Below are 6,525 nucleotides of genomic sequence, written 5' to 3'. Positions count from 1 at the left end.
ATACGATCCTAGGATCTCCCTACAAAGTAATCTACCCCTCATAATCATGCATATGCGCTCACACAAATATTTCATCAAACACATTCAAAGCACATAGTACATGAAACAAGTATAAATATTTCATTGAATAGGGAAAATGACATAAACTAGTTCATACATCACCATCATTACATAGATGTTCATCTACTCCATTACAAGAAGATTACAATAAGAATACATGGAGATAACCCAAGATTGGGTTTGTTTCCACCTTTTATACTCACCCAAAACTGCCCAGATTGTCCCTGGTTTACAAGGCTCCGCCTCAATGGGTTTTTCACCTAGTAAACCCGGTTTTCTTCAATTGGACCCTGAACCAAAGTTGTAGAGCATTAAATTATCTTCAATTTGGGTGGTGGACCGACCCATAACTCCATCTGAGCCGAAAGTTATGTTGGTTCGAAGTTTGGTCTGCAGTTTGGGCAGAGCACCCAGCGTGGCCGCGGTCAGGAGGCACGGCCGTGCCATTTAGCATGGCCTAGAGCAGTCATCGTTCTGTACACCCTGAAGCAAAGTTGTAGATCTTGAAGTTAGCTCCATTTTGAGGGGTGGCACGGCCCGTGGTTCAATCGGAGCTGAAAGTTATGCCCATTTTACTTTAAGTCTGCAGAACTGTCCAGATTGATAGGTAGACACGCCCGTGTACTTTCCGTCACACGGCCGTGCCTAGGAGGCACGGCCATGTGCAGCCGCTGCTCTGTTGCCAGGCACGCCCGTGCCTATGAGGCACGGTCTCAGTGCTCAGGCAAGGTTGGCGGCTCTGTTGGGAGGCACGGCCGTGCCTATGAGGCACGGCCAGTAACTGGCGCGGCTCTGGAAATGAGGCACGGCCGTGCCTTTTGGCACGGCCCAAGCTGGATCAGGCTGAAGAAGTGGGCACGGCCGTGCCTGATAGGCACGACCCCTGCTGTCGTCGCTCTGTTGGAGGGACACGGCCGTGTCTAGGCCGTGGGTATGTGAGGCACGGCCGTGCCTGGTAGGCACGGCCGTGTTCTGCCTTGTTTCTTCTTCTCCTCCATTTCTTCGTGTTTGCTACATAAGAGACTCACCCGTGACAGCGAGCACGGCCAGTGTGAGCCTCTTTTCTCCACTATTTGCTCCACCATCAATAATGCATCGTTTTGGCTCTAAATCACATCCTGTTAAGCAAAATATACAAAAAGCAGATCTCCGAGCAAAAGAGTAGAAATATGCAATATAAAAGAATAAGGTGTGACAAAGTGTAGCATATGCAATGAATCACAAGTAGATGAGCGTTAAAACAAGGCTAAAAATACTATATGATCTACGCTCATCACACCCCCAGACTTAAACCTTTGCTTGTCCTCAAGCAAAAACCTGCATTTAGATTCATGAATTGAAAGAATGGAGTATCATAATATCTAATGAATCACAATCAATCCTATCATATAGTTTCATTGGTGAGCTATACATTAAAATCACTTAAATGTGGCCTAAGAGTTAGTTCTCCGTGCTCGGTGCAAAAGTGGCCATGGGTTTTCAAGTGTCAAATCTTAATCAAAGTCAAGTCGTCATCTAACCAGTTTTCCTCTTGCTTCCGGCGATAAACACTCGCATGGTTCATCCCTCTCAAAAATGCTATGCACCATCTACACAAGGTCTCAAAGGAATACTCGGTATCAAGAGAAACATGATAGATATTTCCCCAGTAACCTTTATTAGTCTCAAAGGGGTATCTAATCAGTTTCCACTCACGACACTATTTTTTATCCCTTTATTCCTTTTTTTTTGAAACAAGTGTTGCGACCATAAGAAGGCGTTGCAACCATGTTATTTATTTGTTTGGGATCTTGATTTTTCCAAGTGAGCTTCCATGATCCGAGTTTATCCAGTAACCAAAATGTAGTTGAGAGATCACCTTAGAAGCGCAAGTACTAAGGGTTCAATGAATCATGACTAATTTCAGACTTTCTACTATCAAACCTAGGCATAGTGTAGAGAGATCCTAAAACTAGGCCAAAACTCAAATTCTTTCAATAAAAACATAGCTCACTTCATGCTACTAAGGATAGGAAAAATCAGATCATCAAACATACTAACTCCAAACATCAAATCAATGAAAACTAAAATAAGTGTGACAACATTTTTGCAAGGGGACAAACCATCAATGCAAATTATTGGTGCAATCTTGCCCCAAGTGATTTGGATTTTAATGTTTGACTAAAATAGATTTAAGTTAGGCAATGCTGGTGATCTAACTTGTGTGGTTTAAGTCCACAGGAAAGTCCAGAAATGGAGTCTTGGCATTTGGTGAAGTCCCGGAGGCGCGGCCTCTTGACAAAGGATGAAGTCCTGAAGGCGAGGCCTTTTGGCAAAGGATGAAGTCCCGGAGGCGCGACCTCTTGGAAAAGGAAGACTTAGCATGACGAAGCTGAGGGAAACGTCTCAAGCTAGTGTGAGAAAGGGCACGAGGCTTGTGGAAGACGTTTGAAGGCTTGCATTAAGGCTAAGGGCTGAAAAAGAAACTGGAAGGGGAGTACTGTTCAGCTTGATCAGTCAACTGGTGGTTGATCAGAAGCACACACAAAGGTTTCAGATGGATCAGTCGACTGGTGACCAAACAAAAAAATCAGTCGAGTCCATCAGTCGATTGGCACCAGTCGACTGATAGATAACCGTTGGGGTGACAACAGACTAATTAAATGCAAATTAAAGAGTCGTTGAAGCCCATCAGTCAACTGGCCCTTGGAGTAGCCGACTGATGTACGAAAATACATAAAAATAGAAGTCGACGCCGAAGAAATACACAGTTCATTTTCTCATCTTTTTGGCAAAACTCTGACTCTGTAAAAACTTTCTTCCTCTTCCTCAAACTTCACTTATATCTTATAAAAGGAAGAGATTGGTTGTGTGAGGGTTTCTCCGCCTTCAAAGTGTTCTTTGAAAAGAAGGATTTTCATAGTGGAAAAGGTCGTCTGTGTGTGTGTATCCTTGGATTAGTCATCTCGTAGAGATGGATACCAAGTAAACAAACCGAGTTAGCGATTGCGCTTTCTTTTCGTGTTTTATTTTGCTTCCGCTAACAACTTTGAAAAAAAATTGAAGAATCGCTATTTACCCCCTCTAGCGAACACATCAGTCCCAACACGATCTACCAAGCGAAACCACCCAACCTTCTTCCTTCTTGCTTCCAAGCCGCCTATCACTAAGGAGAACAAAGGCTAGAGAAGCCTCTGTTAGTGCAAGAAGCGCTAGCAGATCGAACCAGAGTTTTGATTATGGAACTAGGATCAAGTTAAGTATGTGGTTTGGCTAACCAAGTTGAATTGAGCTTACAAGAAACAGGTTAAGTCCTAGTGCTAGGCATGAAGTTTTGGCAGAGTCAAAGTGCACCAGGTAGAGTCTAGGCTTGGTCAGGAGGACCAAGTTGCAGCAGAAGACTGGGCTGATCATGAGGATCAGTTGCAGCGCAAATCCTGGGGGGCAAAGATAGAGCCGAGCACAAGTCCAACGAGTCAGGAGGACCCAGTTGGCAATCAGGTAAATTCTCCCGAGGGGAGTGGGTGAGGACACGTTCCCAGGAGGAACAGTAGGTGTCAGTCTAACCCAGGGTCTCACTGGAGATCCGAAGTTAAGACTCGGAGTTGGTTCGATGAACCAACTTAATCCTTTACATGTTTTCATTTTAGCTAACATCTTTTGCAGGAAGGAAAAGTCAGACGAAAGTGAACTCCGGATAAAAAGCTGAATTTTTGGGTCTGGAGTCGACTCAGATGGGTTCTGGAGTCGACTACAGCCGAGTCAGCTGGAATCCAGAAGTTTGCACGTCGACTTTCCGCCAACTAAGCCTGGAGTCGACTCAGGTAAGGTTTTGAGTCGACTCAGGTTAAAGAATTATCAACGCTGATGCCACCGCGATTGGAGTCGACCCAGAAGTCAATCGAAGTTGACTCAGGAAGGATAACGGGCGGAGACGAAAAAGATTTATCTGCCACGCAAGCTGGAGTCGACCCAGATCGGCATCTGAGTCGACTCAGCAAAGCTATATAAGCAACCCGCGACCAGCAGCCGAGATCATCAATTCTAAAGCCTCCGAACTCCGTTCTCGCAACTCTTGAGCCCTTTTAGTTATAACCAAGCAAGTCAATTATTTTTGCATAGTTTAAATCAAGATCAAGGTCGAATTAAGGCAACACGAACAATTCAATTTACCAATTTAAGTTATTAATTCCCCTTCTCTAATGGAACTCATTTCCCACATTAATCTAGAAAATAATAGAACAATATTGGAAGACTTGTATAAAATTCTAGGGAAGGGAATTTGGGGAGGTTTATCTAATTTACCGAAACAACTAAAAAAATTCAAGAAATTTACTACTTTTTGGGGTGAAGCTCTCCGTTGATGGATCTCGCCGCTTGCTTCAATCTCCTCGTCGGTGTGGAATGATATGTCGTTTAGGGTTTTGACAAGAAAATGGGTATTGTTGTGTTGTGAATAAATGGAGAAGGAAACCTTAGTGAACAGATGGGGAGAAGAAGAGAGGAGGTGTCGCCGGGAAGAAGAAGAAAGTCGGACAACCGGGAAGAAGAAGAAACTTGGACAACTGGTGTCGCCGAGAAGCCGTAGCTCGCGAACAGTTGGGGAGAAGAAGAGAAGAGGCTCTGCGCACGTGGTAAGCAAAGCGGGAGAAGAGGAGAGAGGGAAAGGGTAAGTCAGTAAAATCATGTATGGGGGAGTTGAAACTAAAGATTGGGGAGATTGGGGAGTGCATGCAAAGAAATACATGGGTGGGGACTGACGACGAAGACAACTTTGTCATCGGGTATTTTTAAGCAAGTTTCCCATTTGACTAAAAAATTATTAAATATATTCCAGTTTAGCTTAATTTTGAATGAATCAAATATTTTTTGAGGCAACTTAAAAAGCTCATGAGGTGGCTTGATTCTTTGCACCCTTAATCAAAACTACTCCATATTATAATAATTTTAGTCAAAATTATTCTAATACTATTTTGATTAAGTTCGATCAATTTCAATCAAATTAAAATAATTTTAACATTTGAGCAGATTTTACAAATATTAAAATATGTTTGACTATAATTACTTTGTAATTTTGAATATGTTGTAGCTAAGAGTGAATAAAAGTTTGATGAAATCAAATTAATTGATTAAATTTAAAAATTCAATTCAATTATTTTTAATTTTTAATTTTTTTTATCAAATCTATTATTATAATATGTGATTCCATAATTTTGAATATGTTGTAGGAACTTTTGCCAAGCGTACTATTATATAATATTAGAATAAAAATTTTATTTTAGAACCTCAGACTCAACTTTTACAAATCACTAAATTACGCATCATACTTTTAAATTTAATAAATCACACACCTCTTTTTAAAATAACCTTTTATGTTTGACCACACTCGTTTGACCACTCAAGTCGTTGAAATCTCAAAAACAAATTGAGTTTTATAGCTACTATGTCTCCTTTTTCAAAAAATTACAATGAGCTAAATAGAGTATTAAACCAAGATTAAAGGGTATAATTACCTTCAAGAGAGTTCTAATAATACATTTTTGATTTAAAATCAATCAAATAAGCCTAAGTCCATCATTGAATTTGACCAACCACTATGTTACAACATAACTCCCTATGATTTACCCCCTTTCAGAGTACATAAGATAATCTTGAAAAGACAGCTAAGGTGGCAGCTTCATCTGTGCCCCAATCATTGAATTTGATTAAAACTCAATGATAGTTATACACAGTCCAAATTCAAAAAATTTAAATATTATTAGAGTCATGAGAGGCTCAAGAATACCTAGGTGATTTTGTTGTGGGGATATGATAAGTTTATCAATGACTATATACAAAAACTACATACATAAGTTTGAATTTATTTCTAATACTCACGACCATTTGTGAGGAGGTAAAGTCAAGCTAAATTAGGTGTGGAATTATACCCCGAGGGCTTATTGAAGCTAAATTAGGTGTGGAATTAATATTGTATAGTTATACTTAAGAGAATAGTAAGAATACATTGATCTCAATTTGGATTGAATTTGATAAGTATATATTGATCTCAATTTGGATTGAATTTGATAAGTATAAATTCATTAGTGAATTTTTGTCAAAACTCATTGATGAATTTAGACTTATCAAAGTTAATCTAAATATGGACTAATATATTCTTGAGATTATGTTGAGTGTAACTATGCCTTCCAATTTTTGGTTTCACATCCTATTTAGCATCTTGTGATTTTCAAAAAAATATTAACTCTTGTGTAATTTTTATTAGTACAATCAACCCCTAGTCAAGGTTGACTATGTTTGAATTGACTCAAGTTGGATTTTAATGTTTTATCAATATATTAATTAGTCGAGTGAAATGTCAAATAGATTAAGATTAATCGAATACTTCAAAGTCAATCAATATGTTATTTTGATTGAGTAAAAATTGAATCGATCACAATTGACCAAATACTTGACGATCAGAAGTCTAATAGAGAGTTCAAATGAATA

This window comes from Curcuma longa, chromosome 21 (assembly GCF_044706935.1).
Source record: "Curcuma longa cultivar G26 ecotype Majalengka, Jawa Barat chromosome 21, ITB_CL_G26_1.1, whole genome shotgun sequence".
Lineage (NCBI taxonomy): Eukaryota > Viridiplantae > Streptophyta > Magnoliopsida > Zingiberales > Zingiberaceae > Curcuma > Curcuma longa.
This window is presented reverse-complemented; position numbering follows the sequence as displayed.